Genomic DNA, 23,825 nt, shown 5'->3' with positions numbered 1-23,825 from the left:
ACTCTTCTTTATATATAGAAAAAGTATTGATTTAGATATTTTTGTGTGTGTGAAGTCAACTACCTTACTGATTGATCTTATTGTTTCTTCTGTTTTAATTGATATATTATTGTTATCCACAAACAATAATCGTGTCTCTTTATATATAGAAAAAGTATTGATTTAGATACTTTTTTGTGTGTGAAGTCAACTACCTTACTGATTGATCTCATTGTTTCTTCTGTTTTAATTGATATATTATTGTTATCTGCAAACAATAATCATGTCTCCTTCTTTCGAGTATTCATACCTCTTATTACTTTCTCACGTCTAATTACATTGAGTAGTGCCTCTAAATTAAGAGTACTAGTAGTGATGATGGACTTCTTTGTCTTCCATTGCAAAAACTTTTAATGCTTCCATGAAAAACAACACTGATTTTGACATATAGTTTAAACATATACTCATATACACACACAATTTTAATTTCAAAGAGTTTACATTTATTCCTATTTAGTGATGGTTTATGTTCCTCATCTGTATATTTGCTTTGTTTGCTTTTATTTTTAAACTAGGAAGAAATATTGGATTTGTGAAAATCCTTTGAGATATCAGTCTACTGACCCATACTGAATTTGAATTATCTTCTTTTTAAACACTTAAATAAACTTAGACATGTTTATGGGCTGTTCATTCTATTGTAGCAATTTACAAGTCATTTCTAACACAAAAACAGTACAGGTCTATTTACTGAACATTTTAACACATTATAATAGCTAGAAATATTAGTCCATATATATATATATATATATATATATATTTTTTTTTTTTTTTTTTTTAAGACGGAGTCTGGCTCTGTCACCCAAGCTGGAGTGCAATGGTGCGATCTCGGCTCACTGCAAGCTCTGCCTCCCGGGTTCAGGCCATTCTTCTGCCTCAGCCTCCTGAGTAGCTGGTACTACAAGCACCTGCCACCACGACCGGCTAATTTTTTTTTTTTTTCTTTTTTTAGTAGAGATGGGGTTTCACCGTGTTAGCCAGGATGGTCTTGATCTCCTGACCTTGTGATCCGCCCGTCTCGACCTCCCAAAGTGCTGGGATTACAGGCGTGAGCCACTGCGCCGGGCCTTAGTCCTTCTATTTTTTTAATCTTTAAGATTTTCTTGGTAGGGCATGGTGGCTCACGCCTGTAATCCCAGCACTTTGGGAGGCCAAGGTGGAAGAATCGCTTGAGCTCAGGAGTTTGGGACCACCCTGGGCAACATAGCAAGGCCCTATCTCATAAAAAATAAAAATAAAATAAAATAATAAAATTAATTAATTTAAAAAATATTTTCTTGCTTCTTGTGTCTTCATATCCTAGCCATTATCATAGTACTATCATGTAGATAGCTAAAATTAATAAGATAGTTAGAAAATAATATAAAATAATTTGGGGCACTTTTATTTAAAAATTAAAATACATCCAGTACCATAAATTCCAGGAGAGGCAGAAATCAATATGAGCTTAATGAGTGATGGAAATTACCATAGATTTATTTTTTGCAGGTACAGAAGATGAGAGAGAGAAATTACAGAGTGATGGAGAAGGCAGACATCATGCAACATGATCAAGGGCTATTCATTTTAAGCAGAAACATACATATGTAGAAAGCACCCTTGTACTTCTAATACCAATGACTATAAAGAAAAATAGTGTAGCCAAATAGTTCCTAGAATAGGAAAAATAAGGAATTATATTTTGAGATAAGAAGTTAAGCTCTAGTATAATAATTATATTGGGTCAAAGAAAAATGAAAACAAATTTTAAAAATCTTACAACATGAATAAAAGTTTCACCAAATCAGGAGTCTATTATAAGCATGTTTTGAGTTATTTTCTTTCCCAAAGAGTTTATTTTTGTTTTAATTTATTTAAGTAGTATACACTTCTGAAAACATTTAATTAATGTAATACCGGTTCTTGTAAAATATGAGGTTGAGCAATTCCATTAAGCTATAGGAAGGTGAAGAGAGAATGTCTGGTAAATGAATTTCAAATAAGCTCCTTCGCTCATGCCTATAATCCCACCACTTTGGAAGGCCAAGGCCGGCAGATCACATGAGGTCAAGAGTTCAAGACCAGCCTAACATGCTGAAACACCGTCTCTATTAAAAATACAAAAATCAGCCAGGTGTAGTGGTGGGCGCCTGTAATCCCAGCTGCTCAGGAGGATGAGGTAGGAGAATCACTTGAACCAAGGAGGCGGAGGTTGCGGTGAGCTGAGATCGCATCATTGCACCCCAACCTGGGTGACAGAGTAAGAATATGTCAAAAGAAAAAAAAAAGAAAAAAAAAGAATCGACCGGGCTCAGTGGCTCATGACTCAAATCCCAATACTTTGGGAGGCTGAGGCAGGAGGATCACTTGAGCCCAGAAGTTTGATCCCAGTCTGGGCAACACAGGGAGACCCCCGTTTCTATAAAAATTTTTTTACAAAAAAAAACAAACCAAAAAAAAAAAAAAAAGGCTGGGCGTGGTGGCTCAAGCCTGTAATCCCAGCACTTTGGGAGGCCGAGACGGGCGGATCACGAGGTCAGGAGATCGAGACCATCCTGGCTAACACGCTGAAACCCCCTCTCTACTAAAAAATACAAAAAACTAGCCAGGCGAGGTGGTGGGCGCCTGTAGTCCCAGCTACTCGGGAGGCTGAGGCAGGAGAATGGCGTGAACCCGGGAGGCGGAGCTTGCAGTGAGCTGAGATCCGGCCACTGCGCTCCAGCCTGGGCAACAGAGCAAGACTCCATCTCAAAAAAAAAAATTTTTTTTAAAAGAGAATAAGGGAATCATAAAGTTGGAAAGGTACATGAAAATCATTCATCCTGTGATTTCTAACTCTAGCTGAGCTTTTAATAAAATGCCAACAATGCCCAGGTCTTATGCTAAGAAAATTTGATTACTCTTGTTTTATGTGGTGAAGGAGTAGCGCTGTGTGTGTGCGCGCGTGCGTGTGTGTGTAGAGACGGGGCTCCCTATGTTGCTCAGGCTGGTGACAAACTCCTGAGCTCAAGCAATCCACCTGCCTTGGCCTCCCAAAGTGCTGGGATTACAGGCATAAACCAGCAGGCCCAGCTAAGTAGTATTTTTTAAAGTTCCCCAAATACTTCTAATATGCACCCAGAATTAAGGACACCCTATCTAATCCTACTCCTTCATTTTCCTCATGAGGCAATATGAGAGGTGACATCACTTAGGAGAGTGAGTAAGGGATATACTAAAAATAACTAAAGTTACTCAACGCAAAATGTTCTCTTTCCATCGGATCGTAGATTCATTATGGAAGGAATGATCAGAAAATCAAGAGATTGGGAAGAATTGGCTTACCAACTAGACTGAAAGTAAAGCAACTGCAAGCTGTATGTGGTGGCACTTCAAATAGGAGTAGTGGGAACTAACATGAAAAGAAAAAAATGATTACAGTTGGCAGGCAAAGGAGGGATCTGTGCAGGAAATAAGTTGGCTGAATAAATAGAATGAGCTAAGACTAGATTATCCAAACACGAGATTCATTTCTAAATCAGACAGAGCTGAACTTAACAACAACTCTATCTACTTGTAGTTTCCTATCTGTATAAATTTTACACTGTAATGAGCATGGATTTGCAGTTCTCTGCAAATCTTACTTCTGAAAATGAGAATATAGGCGGCTCGCTGGTTCAGAGGAACTGAGAATGGAAATTACATTGTTTCATGAGGTCAAATTTTTCTCAGGTTTACTCACACATTTAGAGTATCAAAATAAATAAATTGAGGGTGGCAAGGAGGGAGAACCAATGCAGGAGGTCAACTAATATTTATTGGCAGAAGAGCAAGGGGAAAAATGTGGTGGTGTTTTGTTTTCCATGAACAGCTCCAATCTCTTCATCCTCCCTCCAAGCCAATTTTATTTCCAGATGGTCTTTACATTCTACGACCTAAAAGAAATAGAGTCTTTCCAGGAGCAGTAGCTCACGCCTGTAGGAAGGTTGCTTGAGGTCAGAAGTTTGAGACCAGCCTAGTCAACATGGTGAGACTCAAATCTTTTTTTTTTTTTTTTTGAAACAGAATCTCCCTCTGTCACCCATGCTGGAGTGTAGTGGCACGATCACGGCTGACTGTAACCTCTGTCTCCCGGGTTCAAGCGATTCTCCTGCCTCAGCCTTCCAAGTAACTAGGATTACAGGCATACGCCACCATACCTAGCTAATTTTTGTATTTTTAGTAGAGATGGGGTTTCACTGTGGCCAGGCTGGTCTGGAACTCCTGACCTCAGGTGATCTGCTGCCCGCCTTGGCCTCCTAAAGTGCTGGGATTACAGGCGTGAGCCACCACTCCCGACCAAGACTCAAATCCAGATAAATAAATAAATATGTTACAGCTCAGGTCTTTTAGAATTTGTCTAGCAGGTTCCTTAGTCTTCACCAGAACACCCCCCAACCCCCACCACCCCACCAAAAAACGTTTTATCCAGGATAAAACTGCTTGCCTTATTATTTTCTTAAATTTCATGCTGCAATCATTTATACAGTTTCCCAACTTTTTTAGCATGAATCTTTCAAAATACAATTTTCTTATCTCAGTTTGTGATCCTGATCATATGTCAAGTAATGTAATTTTGTGATTCATACTTTCAGAATATTTTGTCTTAATTTCCTGATTTTTGCACACACATATACAAATAAATCTCCATTTTTCTTTTCTGTATTCTTCTTTTATTTATTTATTTATTTATGTATTTTTGAAGATGGGGTCTCACTCTGTTGCCCAGACTGTGTATGGCTAGAATGGTGTGAGACTTAGAAATTACTGTAGATATTGTTCATCCAAGTTCTCATAATGAAAATTGTGAGACATCAAATCACTCTTTTTTATGTTACGAACCATGTGCTTCATAAACTCAGATCTCAAAGCTGTATAGTAATAATACTGTAGATTCAATCTAAATGTCAGCCCACCCAAATATAGACTATTGGATATAGAAATATTGCCACCCAAATATGACTTCCCAATAATCGTAATAGTAAGCCCATACAAAAATAAATCATCAAAGACTTTTTAGCTGCCTATCTACCATCCACTCTCTTTTCTATAGTTTTCAAAAGTCTAATGGCTCCAACTTCAAAGTAAATCTGACTCAGTATTAGTCAGGGAAAGTCACTCCCAACGTTCCTTGGCCCTTTCACCTTAATTCAGAATTCTTCCATTTTTTTTTCCTAAAAGAATCATCAATGGCTCTTGAATTTTTTTTTCTTTTTTTGCACATATCCATCCACAAATGTCCCTCTTCCATTCTCCCCACAGGTACAGTGATATCTAATGATGGGTTACAATTTTTTTTTGTTTCCCCTTTAATAAATTTAGGGGCCTGAATAATTACTAAACAGCCAATTTTATATCTTTAAAATAAGTGTATCCAGGCTGGGAGCCGTGGCTCACGCCTGTAATCCCAGCACTTTGGGAGGCAGACGCGGGAGGATCACGAGGTCAGGAGATAGAGACCATCCTGGCTAACACGGTGAAACCCCGTCTCTACTGAAAATACAAACAATTAGCCGAGTGTGGTGGCGGCGCCTGTAGTCCCAGCTACTCGGGAGGCTGAGGCAGGAGAATGGCGGGAACCCGGGAGGCGGAGCTTGCAGTGAGCTGAGATCGCACCACTGCACTCAAGCCTGGGCGACAGAGCAAGACTCCGTCTCAAAAAGAAAAAAAAAAAAGAAAAGAAAAGAAAAAAGAAAAACCCTAAATCAAACAAAATCCCTGCCTTTATGGAGTTGGCAGTAATTTAATTCTCATGTTGCCCCTATTGGGTAGGGACTATTATGACCTCATTTTATAGATATGGAACACATAGTAACAAAATTTACGTAAAGACACAGGGCAGGGGCTGGGTGCGGTGACTCACACCTGTAATCCCAGCACTTTGGGAGGTGGAGGCTGGTGAATCACTTGAGGTCAGGAGTTCGAGACCACCCTGGCCAATATGGTGAAACCCTGTCTCTACTAAAAATACAAAACCTGGCATGGTGGCACGCACCTGTAATCCCAGCTACTTGAACCTGGGAGGCTGAGGTTGCTGCGAGCTGAGATTGTGCCACTGCACTCCAGCCTGGGTGACAGAGTGAGACTCCATCTGAAAAAAAAAAAAAAAAAAAAAAACCGGCGAGGCACAGTGACTGATGCCTGTAATCCCAGCACTTTGGGAGGCCAAGGTGGGTGTATTACCTGAGGCCAGGAGTTCGAGACCAGCCTGGCCAACATGCGAAACCCCGTCTCAACTAAAAAAAATTAGCCAGGCATGGTGGTGGGCGCCTATAATCCCAGCTACTCAGGAAACTGAAGCAGAAGAATTGCTTGAACCCGGGAGGCGGAGGCTGCAGTGAGCCGAGATGGCGCCACTGCGCTCTAGCCTGGGCAAGAGTGAAACTCTGTCTCAAAAAAAGACACAGGTTAAACGACTCACAGGTAAATCTGGAAATTGGGGTTAGTGTGAACTTTCACTTTCACATAATGTATTTTGATATATTTAAATTTTTAATAAACTTATTTTACTTTTATGCTAATTAGTTTTGTAATTAAAATGCGAGTTAAAATATTTTTAAATGATTTATCACTTCCAGTTTCTTGTTTAAAACAATCCTACCTTTCCCGGCCCTCCATGATCTAGTCCCATTTGCTTCTCCAACTCTCATTGCTCCTCGCCTCATGCACTCTCCATTCCAGCTACCCTAGGTTAATGTCTCTCTTGAGTTTGGGACTTCTGTTCGCTCATTATTCCGTTACCTGAGAAACCAAGTAAGATCTTGCACACAAATTATGAACCAAAATTAATTATAAAGAGAAGTTTCTTTCATATTGAATCAAAATCCGCTTTTCTTTTTTTTTCTTTTCTTTTTTCTTTTCTTTTGGGGGGGTCAGAGTTTCACTCTTGTCGCTCAGGCTGGAGTGCAATGGCGCCATCACCGGCTCACCACAACCTCCGCCTCCTGGGTTCAAACGATTCTCCTGCCTCAGCCTCCCAAGTAGCTGGGATTACACGCATGTGCCACCACACCCCGCTAATTTTGGTTTTTTAGTAGAGACGGGGTTTTTCCATGTTAGTCAGGGTGGTCTTGAACTCCCAACCTCAGGTGATCCACCCGCCTCGGCCTCCCAAAGTGCTGGGATTACAGGCGTGGGCGACTGTACCCGGCCCCAAATCTGCTTTTTTATAAAGATTTTTACCAATCAGTCCTAGTATTCTATTAGATATTTACAGTTCTCTGTGTGTGTGTGTGTGTCTGTCTCTCTCTGTGTCTTTCTTTCTTTCTTTTTTTTTTTTTTTTTTTTTTTGAGACAGAGTCTCGCTCTGTTGTCCAGGCTGGAGTGCAATGGCACAATCTCGGCTCATTGCAGCCTCCGCCTCCCAGGTTCAAGAGATTCTCCTGCCTCAGCCTCCCGAGTAGCTGGGACCACCGGCTTGCACCACCATGCCTGGCTAATTTTTGTAGTTTTAGTAGAGACCAGGTTGATACTTACAGGTTTCTATCCAAGGTATCGTCACAAGACAATACCAGCAGCATTTAAATATTTATACATAAGTTTTCTCTTTCTAAGTTAAGCTTCTCTAACGCTTTCAGACATTTTGCTGGCTGAATCTTGTTTCAACAGCCTTTACCATCCTAGCTTCTTTTCTTAGCTAGAATACTCCACTTTGCCAATATCCTTCCTGAAGTGGGGCATGCTGGAGAGTACACCAGAGTCCAGGGCTGAAATGAGTAGTTAGAAAGCAAACAGCCTCCTGTGCTTTGTTTTTTTCTGAACTTTGTGTATGTGGAGCTCTTATTGTATTCACTTCCTTGACAGTGTGTCCCACATCACTGAATCACAGTTCACTACTGCAGTAATCAGCAATGGCTATCACGGTGCTGAGTCCTCTGCACCTAATACCTTACTCTACTGAGTAAGGTATTATTCAGCATATTCTACTTAAGAAGGCAGGAAAGCATTTAATATAAATAGCATTTAATTCAATTTATATTTTCATATAAATGAATTCTTTTAAAAAAAAAAAATTGGTGTTTATTCAGGAGGTAGTCACACAGCTATCTGGAGCACTTTATTCTCCAAAAAAACCTCAATTCCCCCAAACAATCTGGAGAGGCAACATTTAATTGTATCATGAATCAATAAGTAGCAGTACTTCAAGTGACCAACTTTTTTGTTGTTGTTGAGGCAGAATCTCATTCTGTCACCTAGACTGGAGTGCAAGTGGCATGACCACAGCTCACTGCAGCCTTGACCCCCCAGGCTTAAGCAATCCTCCCTCCTCAGGCTCCTGAGTAGCTAGGACTACAGGCACACGTTGCCACCATGCCTGGCTCATTTTCTTTTTTTTTTTTTTTTTTTTTTTTTTTCAGTTTTTTGTAGAGACAAGAGTCTCCCTGTGTTGCCCAGGCTGGTCTTGAACTCCTGGGCTCAAGCAATCCTCCCCACTCGGCCTCCCAAAGTGCTGAGATTACAGGCATGAGCCACCATGCCCAGCCAAGTGACCAAAATATTATCATCTTCTTTCTCCGTTATCTATTATCTTTCTAGCTACAAAGAGCATCTTCTAGTCGCGTTCCGATGATGTTATTGCTTTTCCTCAATACTTCTGTTGGTGCATGGGTGGTTCAGTGGTAGAATTCTCGCTTCCCACGCGGGAGGTCTGGGTTCAATTCCCGGCCCATGCAGTACATTACTTGGTTTTGGGCCGGGCAGCGCAGTGAGCTGTTTGTAGTCCAGCCTCAGCAACAATGAGCGAAACTTCGTCTGAAAAACATACAAAAAACCTTTTCGGGGATCCCAGATGCTTCTTAAGTTGAGTGATTTATAGGACAGGCTTTGTGACCCTATGATTGATTGACCGTCCTTTATCACAAAAGACTCTAGTTTTCCTCCCATAGAGCATTTCCTCCCCAGTCAGGAGAGAGACTTCCCCACAAGCATGTCTCAGCTCAGCCATGTGGAGTTTGCGCATGTGTTTGCCATGTTAATCCCTCCTTCCTAAGAGTTCTCTCTGGGGTTGTGAATCTTTTCAAATGGTATGCGTTGGACAGCTAAAATGGACTGATTTAAATCACTGTTCACAAACTGAAAATACAGTGGAATCAAAGTTCAGAAAAGATGGCCTGAGGACCTTGCTTTACTAGGAAGCAAGTTCTGGAACCAACACTTGTTTTTGGACTGTCCTTTCCTATCTTCTATTTATTATCTTTATTATATTCTCCCTGCTCCCTATTGCCCCCACCCCTTCACTTTTTAACCTCTTCCCGTAAGACACTAAACATATGCAAGAATATGGGTGAAAACAGTAAAAATAATAGTTAACACTTGACAAGAGTGTTTCAGATAGACCCAGGCTCTTTACTAACTTTATCCCTAATCTTCACAATAGTTCATATAAGGAAGAGATGGACGCACTTATTTTTTATTATTTTTAGTACAGATGGGGTTTCACCATGTTAGCCAGGATGGTCTCGAACTCCTGACCTTGTGATCCGCCCACCTCAGCCTCCCAAAGTGCTGGGATTACAGGCGTGAGCCACTGTGCCTGGCCTGATTTAGGGTTTTTCAACCTCTGTACTACTGAGTAATTTCCAGCAGTGGAAAGAGGGGCTGGTGTCCTGAGCATTGTGGGTTGTGTAGCAGCATCTCTGGCTTCTGCCCACTTCTACCTACAACAAAAAATATTTATAGACGTGGCCAAATGTCCTCTGGGGGCAAAACCACTGGTCTAATTTACTGCTGAGTGCCTGTCACCCAGCACAGTGTGCAATAAATCTTTGTTGAATTGAATGAATGAAGTGAATGCACATAGGAAGCCCTCAGTAAGTGTTAGCTATTTTTATTATACTATTTTCCAACTATATAAATTTCTACATAAGTGGGATCCGATTATGTGTACTTCACTACAAATTGCATTTTTTCCTCTAACAATCTACCTTGGTTATGTTTTTATATCACCACCACCATTTTATACAGTTGTATCTCAATAGCTTTCTATGGAGTCACAGTAGTTTTACAATTCATTTATTCAATTCATTATTGATGTATATCTAGGCTAATTTCAATTTGTTGCTATTATAAATAATGCTACAAAGAACATTTTTTTCAGTATGAATTTTTACTTAATGACACATCCAGAGCTATGCAATGTATCATGTCCTAATTTGGAAAGGGATTTTTGTATTAGGCAGGGTTCTCCAGAGAAACAGAATCAATAGGATGTGTGTATACATAAGGTAACTTGTTTATAAAGAAATTGGCTTACACAATTATGGAGGTTGGCAAGTCCAAAATCTGCAGGGGAGATCAGCTGGCTGAAGACCCAGGAAACAGTTGATGTTGCAGTTCAAGTCCCAAAGTCATCTGCTACAGATTCCCTTGTGTGGCAGGGAGCTCGTTCTATTCAAGCCGTCAACTGATTGGATGAGACTCACCCACATTAGGAATAGTAATCTGGGCCAGGCGTGATGGCTCACACCTGTAATTCCAGTACTTTGGGAGGCCAAGGCAGGTGAATCCCTTGAGCTCAGGAGTTCGAGACCATCCTGGGCAACATGGCAAAACCCCATCTCTACAAAAAATACAAAAATTAGCTGGGCATGGAGGCGCATGCCTGTGGTCCCAGCTACTCACAAGGCTGAGGTGGGAGGATCGCTTGATTCCAGGAGGTCGCGGCTGCAGTGAGCTGAGATTGTGCCACTGCACTCCAGCGTGGGTAACAGAGTAAGAGCCCCTGTGTATCAGTCCATCTTCACACTGCTATAAAGAACTACCTGGGGCCGGGCGCAGTGGCTCATGCCTGTAATCCCAGCACTTTGGGAGGCCAAGGCAGGCAGATCACAAGGTCAGGAGATCGAGACCATCCTGGCTAACACAGTGAAACCCTGTCTCTACTAAAAGTACAAAAAATTAGCTGGGTGTAGTGGCGGGCGCCTGTAGTCCCAGCTGCTCAAGAGGCTGAGGCAGGAGAATGGCGTGAACCCGGGAGGTGGAGTTTGCAGTGAGCCGAGATCACACCACTCCACTCCAGCCTGGGTCACAGAGCAAGACTCCATTTCAAAAAATAAATAAATAAAAGAAAATACAAATACAAATACAAAAATTAGCCGGGTGTGGTGGCACGCTCCTGTAATCCCACTTACTCAGGAGGCTGAGGCAAGAGAATTGCTTGAACCCGAGAGGTGGAGGTTGCAGTGAGCTGAGATCACACCACTGCACTACACCCTGGGCGACAGAGCAAGACTCTGTCTCAGAGGGTGTGTGTGTGGGGGGGGTGCGGGTGTGGGGAAAGAACTACCTGGGACTGCATATTTTATAAAGAAAATAGGTTTAATTGACTCACAGTTCTGCATGGCTGGGGAGATCTCAGGAAACTTACAATCATGGTGGAAGGTAAAGGAGAAGCAAGCACCTTCCTCATAAGGTGGCAGGAGAGACAGAGAATGAGGGGAAGTGCCACACTTTTAAACCATCAGATCTCACGAGAACTCACTATCACAAGAACAGCATGGGGGAAACCACCACCATGATCCAATCACCTCCTACCAGGTCCCACCCTCAACATGTGGGATTACAGTTGGAGATGAGATTTGAGTGGGGGCACAAAGCCAAACCATATCAGCCTGTCTCACAAATAAAAAAAGGAATAGTAACCTGTTTTATTCAAAGTCCACCAGCTTGAATGTCAGTATCATCCACAAACATGCTCACAGAAACATTCAGAATAATGTTTGATCACATATCTGGGTATCATGACCCAGCCAAGTTAAAGAAAGTAAAATTAGCCCAGTGCAGTAGCTCACACCTGCAATCCCAACATTTTGGGAGGCTGAGACAGATAGATTGCTTGAGCCCAGGAGGTCAAGACCAGCTTGGACAACACGGAGAAACCCCATTTCTACAAAGAGATATAAAAATTAGCAGGGGGTGGTGGCGCACACCTGTAGTCCCTGCTATTAGGGAGGCTGAGATGGAAGGATTGCTTGAGCCTGGGAGATTGAGGCTACAGAGAGCTGTGATTGTGCTACTGCACTCCAGCCTGGGTTACTGAGTGAAAGCCTGTCTCAAAAAAAAAAAAAAAATCCATTCCAAATCAGGAGTGCTGGTTTAAAAAAAAAAAAAAAGAAAATGTATCACATATAAAATTAATCATCACAGATTCCTTGCCAAAACATCAGCAGAACTGTCTGACCACCCAAAAAGAGAACAGTTGATGTGAACTGTGTGCTAACCAGGAGCTTGGACTGGACAACCTCTTTATGCTCGTGGGGTTCTGAGTCTGGATAGAGATGCCATCTGAGAATAGTGACATATGTCTTTCTCTTTCTTCCTAACCATGGCTACAGACTAGTCTATTTTTGTGGTTTATCTGCCTACTGTTTAGAATTATTCTGTCTTCTTGGGGCTGTCAGGCACTCAACTGACACGTCTTGATGCTATTGCTGTGTCTGCCTTGAGCAGCTAATGATGGATGTGAAAACCCTTGTATAATTGTTCATGCCAAGGCAATGTGCAGCCACGTGCTCCTGTGGTCTCCTGTGGGCTAAATAAACCCTGATAACCAAGCTTATTATCATTATGTCTAAAATTAAAGTAAACAAATAATGAGCAAGGACTTGAGTGGTTTATTACGGTTGAAAAGTACTGACTGACTTAATGCATGAATGTTATAACGCCTATTTATATGGGTAAAGGTTTGGGGGGTTATTCTAGTTTCCCATCTGGGTTCCAGGTATGTGAGATTGCTGGGCGGGAGAATGTTATAGATTGTGCGTTTGTTGTCTTAAGGTAGGTAGCTGCCATTTCTGCCTAAATTATCTGTAAGGCAAGAAACCAAATATATAAATTAATACCATACATAAGCAAACAAATAATTCTCTAAACTTAATCAATACTTCCCTACTTGTGAACTGAAGAATTAATACAGTCTCTTTGTCTGCTGCTTGGTGTGAGGTTCCTTTACTTTTACAATTAGGTTTGTGTTCATGAAACAAGGTTAAAAATTTAGGGAAGGGAGGAAATCTACTATTTAAAAAATATGAACATTTATTTTTAGTTACCACTTTATAGCACCTAGGTATTAAAATACATAATAATTAGGAGCTAAGTGTATCCCATAATCTGTCATCATTCGCTCACTTCAAGAGGCCCATCATTAACCTTTCCATTAATTCTACGTCTTTTAGATCTTCCTAAATCAACACCTACTCTAAATGACTCCTCAAATTAAACCCTAGTTTTGCATCTGCACTTTCTCAGTTCTAGTCTGAAAAGCCTACAATCTTTTCTGTCTAGTCCCCATTTCTGCCTCACTCCAGAATCTGGCTTGAAGCCCTGGTCTTTCTCAAACTCAATTGCTGGCAAGCAAGTCCTCCATCAAACAGATCCCTCACATGTCTGTGCATTAAAAATAGCTAATATGACTCACTGGCACTTCTTACTTACTCAAACTAAAGGACAGCATCTGTTCTTCAGGGATAGGAGAGTGAAGAGAGCAGAATGTGAAGAGGGAAACTACCAACATTCAAAAATCATTTTCTGGACTTGATATTGACATTAGCTTTGTCCCTGGTATTTCCATCAGGAAACATATCTGCAAGTGATTGTATGTAGAATTATTCTTTCTTAGCTGATCCATCTGCAGACGCACATTTTCAAGGGTGTCTGATATGGTAAATATAGCATTGTCATGCTTATTCATAGGCCCCACTGTTTAGACTAATGTTATAATAAAGGTCCTGGTTGCAAAAATGGCTTTTGTCAACCTCTTCTGCCTTTCTTTCCAGAGATGGACCTGTTGATTCATTCATTCCTTCATTCAAAACATCATTATTGGCTGGGCACGGTGACTCATGCTTGTAATCCCAGCACTTTGGGAGGCCAAGGGGGAAGATGGCTCAAGCCTAAGAGTTTGAGACCAGCCTGCGTAACACAGGGAGACTCTGTCTCTACAAATTAAAAAAAAAAAAAAGAGACAGAAACTTATGCTGAGGTAGGAGGATCACTTGGGCCTGGAATGTCAAGGCTACAGTGAGCCATGATCGTGTCACTGCACTCCAGCCTGAATGACAGAGCAAGATCCTATCACAAAAAGAAAAAAGAAATTATTATTGAATGCCTTCTAGGCATTCCATGTTCTCCAGCTCGTAAGGGCACCATTCTCCGTATAGTCTCTGGTGTTGACCTCTAGAGGGGGCATTCCCTTCCGGGGTATATTTACTGAGGGACATAGAAGGGTATGTATGACATAGTCACCTATCCAAAGCCCTCCAGGGGGGATTAAGAAATATTTTTCCACTTTCAAGTACATTACTGTATGTTTATTTGTTTGTTTGTATGTTCGTTTGTTTTGAGATGGAGTCTCACTCTGTTCCCCAGGCTGGAGTACAGTGGCATGACCTCGGCTCACTGCAACCTCCGCCTCCCAGGTTCAATCAATTCTCCTGCCTCAGCCTCCCAAGTAGCTGGGACTGCAGGCACACGCCACCATGCCCAGCTAATTTTTTTGTATTTTTAGTAGAGACAGGGTTTCACCATGTTGGCCAGGCTGGTCTTGAACTCCTGACCTCTGGTGATCTGCCAGTCTCAGCCTCCCAAAGTGCTGGAATTACAAACATGACTCACCGCACCCAGCCAGATTACTGTTCATTTGTTACTCATTCATACCTATTGGTTATTCATTAAAAATAGCCCAGGTTTATGTTTTATTGGCCTTGTCTAGTGGCTTCCTCCATGTCCAGAGACTCTCTGCTCCTGATATGAAAGCATACTTAGTAATCAAATGTAAGCACGGTACAGAACTAGGCAATACAAATACTGACTTTCTATATAAGGTTTCTGTCTTGTAAATGTTGATAATGCTTATCAACTAAAGGGATAAAGTCCAGTCCTGCACCCAACACAGCTGACAATATGATCTTTGTAATCCACAAAATGCCATGTATAATTATCCTGACCATTCCTTCACTTTAAAAAAAAAAAAAATCAAACTGGCCGGGCACGGTGGCTCACGTCTGTATTCCCAGCACTTTGGGAGGCCAAGGTGGGTGGATCATGAGGTCAGGAGATCGAGACCATCCTGGGTAACATGGTGAAACCCCATCTCTACTAAAAATACAAAATATTAGCCCGGCGTGGTGACAGGGGTCTATGGTCCCAGCTACTTGGGAGGCTGAGGCAGGAGAATGGTGTGAACCTGGGAGGTGGAGCTTGCAGTGAGCTGAGATCGCACCACTGCACTCCAGCCTGGGCGACAGAGCGAGACTCCTTCTCAAAGAAAAAAAAAAAAAATCAAACTATGACAAGAGAAAATTTGTGTTTCTTTAATAGAACCAAGCCAGGAAGGTCATAAAATCTAGTTGTGACAGGTTCCCTTCTCAGTAGGAAAAGTTTTTTTCCTAGTAGTGACTGACCTTTCTCATAATTTTTTTCACCCCTGTCAAACATTTCGAAGACTTAACACAACTCGTTTTGTTAGATGGAAAACACCTTGTGATTCAGGTAGAAATAATTCTTCAAGCAGAGGAATTTATATAACTGTGCCTTTTACCATCCATTAAGCAGTTTTTTTATGTTGGCCTACTTGCAATGTGTATTAATGTCAGTTTATAAGAGGAAACAACATTCAGCCTTTTCACTGCTTTATAATAAGAAATCACTATTTCAAATGACCTTCCCCGAATACCACTCTCTACTGAGTGCTGGAAGGAGCGTGGACAAAGATGAGTAAGACACTGCTCACGCTCTCTGTATGCACGCAGTCTGGTGCCTGCGATGACATCTACTCAATGAACTCAGTCAACTGGCAAACTGACAGGGTCTATAGCCATGGGGGAAACAGAGTACCTTGAGAATATGGGAAGATTAATTCCAACTGGGGGATTTGCTAGGGTGTGTAGTGACCACGTGGGGATGTCAGAGGAACGGGAAAACAACAAGATTAAGGGATGAAGAGAGACTTGAAACATTTAAGAATGGAAGTCTGGTTGAGGAATTCAGACTTAACCATGTAAGTCCTGGGATTGGAAGTAACAATGCTTAGAAGTGCGTTTCCTTAGCAAGATCTTATGTGTTCTTCATTTCATACAACGAACAACCTAAAATATATTATTTAAAGTCTACAAGAATCTCCAGACCCACCTTCTGTTGCTAATCCTCTTGGCCACTTTGTTCCTGTAAAAGCGCACTCATCTCCCACCAAATCCAATGGACTTTCTCTCCGACCCCCAGCATGTCTTGAGTTCTGCCACCTCTGTATCCCTCCAGCTCTGCTACCAGCCTGAAATCTTTGTCCAGTCTTCTCTAGCTATTCGATTTATACACTCAGCATGGTTTTTTTTGTTTGTTTGTTTTGGTTTCGGGTTTTTTTTGAGACAGAGTCTCGCTCTGTTGCCCAGGCTGTAGTGCAGTGGTACAGTCTCGGCTCATTGCAACGTCTGCCTCAAGTGATTCTCGTGTCTCAGCCTCCCAAGTAGCTGGGATTACAGGTGCCTGCCACCACGCCCAGCTAATTTTTGTATTTTTAGTAGAGCTGGGGTTTCACCATGTTGGCCAGGCTGGTCTTGAACTCCTGACCTCAGGTGATCCGCCCACCTTGGGCTCCCAAAGTGTTGTGATTACAGGCGTGAGCCACCGCACCTGGCCTTGCTTAGCATGTTGATTGAAATTACTCATATATATGTAATTAATATATAATAATATAAACACATATTTTTAGAACTGAGGACCTAGTATGTATTAAGCAGTGTGAAAGATAGAAAAGTATAACAGATCAGCTCACTGCTAATCGAGTTTACCGTCTATCTAAATTCTATCCATCCTTTGAGAGAGCTTTTCCAGACCAGAAGCCCAGCCTGTGAAATTTTAGGGTAAAATATTCCAGAGTGAGAAACAGCCTGTGCTAAGCCCTTGAATGCAAGGAAGGCAGTGGAATACAAGGATGCATGGTGAGCATCCCAGAGCCCCTCTTCAGAATGAGGTATTCGTTTCCCCAATGACTGTTGGTGATAATGGCTCTCCAGGATGAAAGAGAACCACCTTACCCAGGGGCAGCCCACATCGAATAACTACTGAATGTCTGGGTGAGGGGTGGGAATATGGAGCCTCACCCCCTCACCTCAAGGATCAGCCTAGCTCCTATCTCTTTGTGAGACGGGCTAAGGGCTTTGTTGGAAATGCATTACTTTTGCCCAATCCTATGTCCTTCACTGCTGGATAAACTTTCTACCTGCAAGTTCTTATCTCAGAGTCCCTGAGAAAGTGGACATAAGATAGTAAAATATATGATGATTTAAAAACATCAGCAACGGGCTGGATGCAGTGCCTCATGCCTTTAATTCCAGCACTTTGGGAGGCCGAAGCAGGTGGATCACGAGGTCAGGAGTTCAAGACCAGCCTGGCCAAGATGATGAAACCCATCTCTTCTAAAAATACAAAAATTAGCCGGGTATGGTGGCGGATGCCTGTGATTCCAGCTACTTGGGAGGCTGAAGCAGAGAACTGATTGAACCTGGGAGGCAGAGGTTGCAGTAAGCCGAGATCACACCACTGCACTCCAGCCTGGGTAATAAAGTGAGACTCTGTCTCCAAAAAAAAAAAAAAAAAAAAAGCAACAAAAAAATAAAAAACAATAAAAAACAATAAAAGGAGATGAAATTTTGTCTAGAGAAAATTTTGAACTCCATGATATGGAATTTATTTATTTATTTATTTATTTTATTTTTTGAGACAGAGTCTAGCTCTATTGCTCAGGCTGGAGTGCCAGTGGCGCGATCTTGGCTCACTGCAACTTCCACATCCCAGGCCCAAGTGATTCTCATGCCTCAGCCTCCCGAGTAGCTGGGATTACAGGCATGCACCACCAGGTTTAGCTAATTTTTGTATTTTAGTAGAGATGGGGTTTCACCATGTTGGCCAGGCTGGTCTCAAACTCAGGACCTCAGGTGATCCACCCACCTTGGCTTCCCAAAGTGCTGGGATTACAGGCATGAGCCACCGTGCCCAAGCTGGAATGTATTCTTTATCCTATTGAACAGTTGTTTCCAAAGTGAAGTGGCTAAAAGGATGATAAGGAGTATCGGAAGAAATTATTTATTAATTATTCATAGTTTTATAAATGTCTTTTTTTCTGTTTTGTAATACAGATAACATATTGGTAAAAATAACACATCTAAACAATTTGAATACATATGTGTATAATAATATGTGTATATATATGTACACATATATACACACACATATATGCATATATATATACACACACATATATTTTGGTATGTGGTCTAATTTTTTCTTTTTTGGCCTCATTCTGTTATCCAGGCTGGAGTGCAGTGACTCACTAAAGACTCAACTTTCTGGGCTCTGGCAGTCCTACCATGTCAGCCTCCCAAGTAGCTGGGACCACAGGCACAGGCTACCATACCTGGCTAATTTCTTAATTTTTGTAGAGACAGGGTCTCACTATGTTGCCCAGGCTGGACTCAAACTCCTGGGCTCAAGCAATCTTCCTGTCTTGGCCTCTCAAAGTGCTGACATTATATAGGCGGGAGTCGCTGCACCTCTAATTTTTATTTATTTTTTTAAACCAATATAAAGTTGCATGTAAAATTGAAGACCATACTATAAACAGTGAGAGAGTCATTGAGGTCTTATTTTGCAGAGGAGGATATGTTCACAATATAAATTATAATAATGGATAATAGTTCTCAGCTTTCTTCTTTTTTTTTTTTTTTTTTGAGACAGTCTTGCTCTGTCACCCTGGCTGGAGTACAGTGGCACGATCTTGGCTAACTGCAACCTCTGCCTCCTGGGTTCAAGAGATTCTCCTGCCTCAGCCTCACGAGTAGCTGGGATTACAGGTGTCCACCACCACCACACCTGGGTCATTTTTGTATTTTTTGTAGAGATGGGGTGTCACCATCTTGGCCAGGCTGGTCTCGAACTCCTGACCTTGTGATCCACCTGTCTCAGCCTCCCAAAGTGCTGGGATTACGGGCATGAGCCACTGCACCCGGATAGTTCTCAACTTTCAACCCAGGAGAATCCCCTGGGAATTATTAGAAAATACTGATGACCAGACCACACTCCAAATTAATTACATCAACTCTCTGGGGCAGGAACCAGCATCAATATTTTTCTTTTCTTTTGGTGATTCTAACGTGCCAGAGTTAACAACCACTGAATTAGAGTTATAATCAAGTTTGATATGAATTGGCCAATAAAATAGTATAATTTAATATTAAATATTAATTAAAACTATTAAATGTTCTCAAAAGTTACAGAGGAATAAAAGCGAAATATTTAAGAAGTTATTTTACCTTCAGTATTGAAAATAAATGGTTCTTCTCTTCACCAGTTGTTTTTACTTCCTTATAAAGCCTAGCTGTCACGTGATCCTCCTGACTCTGCGGAAGTCAGAGAAATGAAGAGTAACTCGCTCATTAAGAAGCCTTTTACACAAAACACTTTCTTATCTGTCAGAATTTGAGCTTTCTCAGACTCTCAACTTGTTTTCCCAAGTTTACACAATAATAAACTACACACAATGACCTTCTTACTCTTCTTTTGCCAACCGATTATTTAATACTGATTAGCTTTGAAATGCAAATAACCCTATCAAATAGCAAGCTACTTGCCTTCAACCAGACTAAGGCTGCATTAGAGTGAAAGTCAAAACTGTTTCATGCAAAGAAAAACAATAGTCTGTCAAAGGCCCCTAGATCTTCAATTTTTTCAGGATTATATTCAGGATATGAAATTCTTTGTACTGACTAACGGATTATCTTTTCTTCTAAATTCTTACGTTTCCAAACCCCCAATCCTGTGTTGACTTACAATTAACCCTTTGCTGACCATTAGTTGAACTTTCAAACCAAACATAATGCTTTCAGCATTTGTATTTACATCACAACATGACAAATGCTAGTAAGAGAGGGAATTTTTACAGAAAAATCTTATCTAGCCTATTACATTACGATCACTATTTGTTTTTCTTAAACAGAGAGTAGCAACTTCAGGGCTGCAAAATATCTTTGAGATTACTTAATTCACCCTCTTCATTTTACAGATACGCACCCAAGGTCTGGTATGCCTTTACTAGGTCATTGTTTGGGCTGAAAGAAACAGGGTTGGGTTGCTGAATAGTAAATTCCTGGTGGAATGGAAACTGAGCCGACATTGGCAGATGGGTATTAAACCCGCTGGAGTCCTTCGCCTGAAATTCAAGGCTTGAAAGAGTCGGAGGCTGACAAGATACCAAGACTGAGACTGACTGACTCTCTGTTTTTTCTTTTTCTTTTCTTTCATTTATGTATGTATGTATTTACTTATTCTTGAGACAGTAGCTCACTGTACCCTTCAGGCAATGATTATAGCTCACTGCAGCCTCAAACTCCTAGGCTTAAGCTATCCTCCCACCTCAGCCTCCCCAGTAGCTGGGGCTACAGGTGCACACCACTATGCCAGTTTTTTTGTTTTGTTTTAGGCAGGGTTTCTTTCTATCACCCAGGCTGGAGTGTAGTGGCTCCATCACAGTTCGCTGCAGCCTTGCCCTCCCGGGCTCCAGTGATCCTCCCACCTCAGCCTCCCAAGTAGCTGAGACTACAGGTGCATGCCACCATGCCCCAGCTAATTTTTGTATTTTTTGTAGAGATTGTGTTTCACCATGTTGCCCAGGATGGTCTCAAATGATCCTCCCACCTTGGCCTGCCAAAGTGTGGCGATTACAGGTGTGAGCCACCATGCCTAACCTGCCTGGCTTATTTTTAAATTTTCTGTAGAAATGGGGTCTTTCTATGTTGCCCAGGCTGGTATTGAACTCTTGGCCTCAAGCCATTGGGATTATAGGTGTGAGGCACTGCACCTGTCCAGGACTGATTTCTCAAAAGCAGCAGGAGTTGGTGGGGTTGCAGCCAGCTGGCCCAGCCCCTGACAGTACCTACCAAGGGACTGGGGGCTGCCCAGCACTGGCTGGTCCCAGGTGATCCGGTCAAACTGGGCATTCCTCTGCAATATCCTTGTGAAGAAACTGAATTAATATTTCAGTGGGATAGTTTAGAAATGACACAGACCTGGGGCAGAAATACAAGTCTTGCCACCAGCTATGGAAACACCATCGTTTGCTTTGTCTTTAAAATTATCTGCCATTAGAAAATCAAATAGTTGCCAGGGGCTGGGGGAAGGGAGGCAAGAGGAATTATTGTTTAACGGGTGTGGAATTTCAGTTTGAGAAGACAAAATAAGTTCTGAGGATAGGTGGTGGTGATGGCTGCATAACAATGTGAATGTACTTAATGCCACTTGCCACTGAACCACAGATTTAAAAATCATTAAAACGGTATGTGGTAGATTTTATGTGGTATATATTTTTTTAGAGGTAAAGTTGCATTCTGTCACCCAGGCTAGAGTACAGTGGTTCAGTCATAGCTCACTGCAGCCTCAACTTCCTGGGCTCAAGTGATCCTCCTACCTCAGCCTCCCAAGTAGCCAGGACTAAGGCATGTACCACCACACCTGGCTGGGTTTCTTTGTTTTAGTGATTGTTTGTAGAAATGGGATCTCCTATGCTGCCCAGGCTAAATGTTATGTTATGTATATATTACCACAATAAAAATATATCTGCTATTAGTGCTTTCTTTCTTTTTTTCTTGTTTCTTTTCTTTCTTTCTTTTTTTTTTTTAGATAGGGTCTTGCTCTGTTGTCCAGGTTGGAGTGCAGTGGCATGATCATAGCTCACTGCAGCCTCTAACTCCTGGGCTCAAGCGACCCTGCTGCCTCAGCCTCCTGAGTAGCTGAGACTACAGGCACGTGCCACCACGCCCAGGTAATTTTTTTGATTTTTAGTAGAGATGACATTTCACTTTGTTGCCCAGGCTAATCTCAAACTCCTGAGCTAAAGTGTTCCTACTGCCTTTGCCTCCCAAAATGTTGGGATTAGAGGTGTAAGCCACCACGCTCAACCTGCCATTAGTTCTTAAATCACCATCTCTGTTTTGTTTTGTTTTGTTTCTTTGGGTTCAAGAGTTTTGCTCCTGTTGTCCAGGCTGGAGTGCAATGGCATGATCTCGGCTCACCGCAACCTCCACCTCCTGGATCCAAGCGATTCTCCTGCCTCAGCCCCCCGAGTAACTGGGATTACAGGCAGGCGCCACCACACCTGGCTAATTTTATATTTTTAGTAGAGACGGGGTTTCTCCATGTCGGTCAGGCTGGTCTCAAACTCCGTCCTCAGGTGATCCACTCCTCTCGGCCTCCCAAAGTGCTGGGATTACAGGTGTGAGCCACTGCGCCCGGGCCGTCTCTGTCTTTTAAATAAATTTCTCAGGCTGAGCACAGTGGCTCACACCTGTAATCCCAGCACCTTTGGAGGCCGAGGCAGGCAGATCACCTGAGGTTAGGAGTTCAAGACCAGCCCGGCTGACATGGTGAAAGCCCATCTCTACTAAAAATACAAAAATTAGCCAGACATGGTGGTGGGTGCTTATAATCCCAGCTACTCAGGAGGTTGAGGCAGGAAAATCGCTTGAACCTGGGAGGAGGAGGTTGCAGTGAGCTGAGATTGTGCCATGGCACTCCATCCTGGGTGACAGAGCAAGGCATCATCAAAAAACAAAACAAAACAAAACAAACAAACGAAAACCACCTCATATTCTCATGTATTTTTTTAAATGCCAAAATATTCAAGAAGTCTATGCTTTGAGAAAATCATTGCCAGACTGAAAATTACCTGATAATAACATCTCCGAGTAAATTTAAATTTTAAAACTTTTGTCAGAAGCAACCAGTACTCAAAGAACACAAAGATTTGTAAATTTCAGGGAAGCTAAAGTTTTCTAACAGCCTCGAAAATTTTATTTCCCAACACTACTTTCCCCAAAGAGGAGAGTTTTTGAGATGGAATCTCAGCTCTGTCACCCAGGCTGGAGTGCAGTGGCACAATATTGGCTCACTGCAACCTCTGGCGCATCCCGGGTTCAAGCTATTCTCCTGCCTCAGCCTCCCGAGTAGCTGGGATTACAGGCATGTGCCACCACACCTGGCTAATTTTTGTACTTTCAGTAGAGACGGGGTTTCTCCATTTTGACTAGGCTAGTCTCGAACTCCTGACCTCAGGTGATCCATCCGCCTTGGCCTCCCAAAGTGCTGGGATTACAGGCGTGCATGAGCCCCTGCGCCCAGCCAAGAAAAGATCTTAATACATAAATAAAATATAGAACAGTCTCTTTGTAAGTATTTCCAACACATAAAAGAAAGGGGGGGGATCTTTTTGGAGTTGTTGCAGTTTGTCATTTAAACGTAAGTTTAAAGTAAAGAAAATTGAGTATTAGAGAAGCCAGTTTGTCCAAGGTTCGGAAGAACAGGGTTTTGGATTAGAACCTAAACCAATCAAACTCCAAATCCTCATTGCTAATAATTTTCTGTTGGCATGCAAATATGTTTCTTGCGTCAGGCTATGTAATAATTATAAATAATAGAGCTGGTATAGACGTAAGGTACTGACATTGAATAATTCCCCAAATAACTTTGAAGTAAACTGCTTTTACATAGTAGGAAAGAGCCCTCATAAAGCACTCAGCCCTGGAACATTCTTTCAAAAGCAAGACATCAAAAAAATCGAAACTAAAAATTCTCTATCAGTGAAAAGGAAAAGACCTTTTGCTGAGTGCAAAAGAGGAATCCTGCCAAGCACACAGAGTGAACTGTAACAAATAGATGCAGATATATATAGATAATTAGGCATGATGTAGTGAGTGTTTCACTGAACCTTGAACAGCTGTACACAGAACCTGAGAATTCTACACAGTTTC

The 23,825-nt window shown here is 41.8% G+C and overlaps 1 long non-coding RNA gene and 1 other non-coding gene across 2 annotated transcripts in view; one reads left to right on the top strand and one right to left on the bottom strand.

The window, feature by feature from the left end:
• Nucleotides 1–7,984: 7,984 nt before the first annotated feature.
• The window catches only part of LOC119618580 (uncharacterized), a 54,779-nt gene continuing 38,938 nt past the window's right edge, over nt 7,985–23,825 (bottom strand). The window contains exons 2-3 of the long non-coding RNA XR_005234966.2: nt 19,338–19,424; nt 7,985–8,787 (exon numbers count right to left, since the gene is read on the bottom strand). This is a non-coding gene — a long non-coding RNA (uncharacterized lncRNA). The remainder of the gene's footprint in view (nt 8,788–19,337; nt 19,425–23,825) is intronic.
• On the top strand, nt 8,638–8,708 carry TRNAG-CCC (transfer RNA glycine (anticodon CCC)). The gene has a single exon. It is a non-coding gene; the product is annotated as a tRNA-Gly (tRNA).

The sequence above is a fragment of the Chlorocebus sabaeus genome, chromosome 2 (assembly GCF_047675955.1).
Source record: "Chlorocebus sabaeus isolate Y175 chromosome 2, mChlSab1.0.hap1, whole genome shotgun sequence".
Classification (NCBI taxonomy): Eukaryota; Metazoa; Chordata; class Mammalia; order Primates; family Cercopithecidae; genus Chlorocebus; species Chlorocebus sabaeus.
This window is presented reverse-complemented; position numbering and strand designations above follow the sequence as displayed.